Raw genomic sequence first — 1261 nt, forward strand, 5'->3', positions numbered from 1 at the left:
ACACACACACAAACACACCTTTGTGGATGCATATTGATGAGCATATTTCATATTTCCATCTTATTTATTGAGAAATTTCTGTTTCTTGGATGTAGGAAATGGTATTGTTAAGCTATGTTGCTACAATGTGTGGTTGTTACATTAACCCTGTTCTCCCCATCACCACAACCACTGCTACTGCCTAAACAATTTGTGTTTTTTTTAAATCTCACTAATAACAATAGAATTGTTTCATTTGTTAACTTCACATTTTCTACTATCAACCTTTCCTTGCTCTCCCAAAACGTTTTGTTGTTCTGCCGTTTCAATCTTGTGACTGCCTACTACCATGTATATGGTTCTAACCAAGTTTGGTGCCATGTTAAGGAGATAGCAAAACAATGAAGACTAGTCAGTGTTATTGTTTGCCTGTTTGCATGCACCTTAAAACAGCCTTAATATTGTAATAAGCTTTTATGAAGACTGCCAATCTATAGTGTAGAAATAATGTTCTATTAGCTGTGACATATCTGTTCTGTTGGCATTTGACTATATTTTTAAGGTTGATACATCTTATTGTTTAACTACCTAAAGATACATTGCAAATAACAGAAATCTTGAAATATTTGAACAATGTTATCATACCTTGTATGTTTGTTTGTCATTTTCTTCAGAAGCTTGTTTGCAAAATATAGTTGCAGAAAATAAATCTCAAGGTGGGTTTGTAGTATTAATCACGGTGTTAGTAAGGTATTTGATTGTTTCCATGTGTTAATTAGGTGGTAATAAAGAACTTGAATGATGGCTCCACTATTATATTTGTCTGTTTATCCAAACTTTGGTACTTCATTGTATATTTTGCCAGATTTGACTCAGAGACAGAGTCAGTAGAATATGCACTGCTGGTATATAGGATACAATTAATGACCTTTCACATCTTTATCAAAATGATTATGTGTACTGGTAAAAGAAATACTTGTTGGTGCTGTTTTGTGGTTGAATGTCTTTAACTAGTACAAATGACTCGACTATGAAAGGGAGATGATTATAATTTCTAACTCAAAAATGATAATGAATTGTCAGGTATGCTTTATCAAGATCAAGCAATACATTTGGCAAGCTTTCAGCATAATATAGTTTGCTTGTTAATTGTACTTTTATATGGTCAAACTTTGGCAGTAATTCTGTGCAGTTGGCTGGTTAAGCTTGGCACACTTGCAGTTTTTTTTTTTTTATTTATAAAAAAAAAAATAGGTGCATAAAACTGTATGAATATCCACTG

General features: G+C 32.5%; 1 protein-coding gene across 1 annotated transcript in view; it reads left to right on the forward strand.

Moving 5' to 3' along the window:
* The window catches only part of LOC106872761 (myocardin-related transcription factor B), a 355455-nt gene that overhangs the window by 326232 nt on the left and 27962 nt on the right, over positions 1-1261 (forward strand). The gene's annotated exons all lie outside the window — the stretch shown is intronic.

The sequence above is a fragment of the Octopus bimaculoides genome, chromosome 10 (genome assembly GCF_001194135.2).
Source record: "Octopus bimaculoides isolate UCB-OBI-ISO-001 chromosome 10, ASM119413v2, whole genome shotgun sequence".
NCBI lineage: Eukaryota > Metazoa > Mollusca > Cephalopoda > Octopoda > Octopodidae > Octopus > Octopus bimaculoides.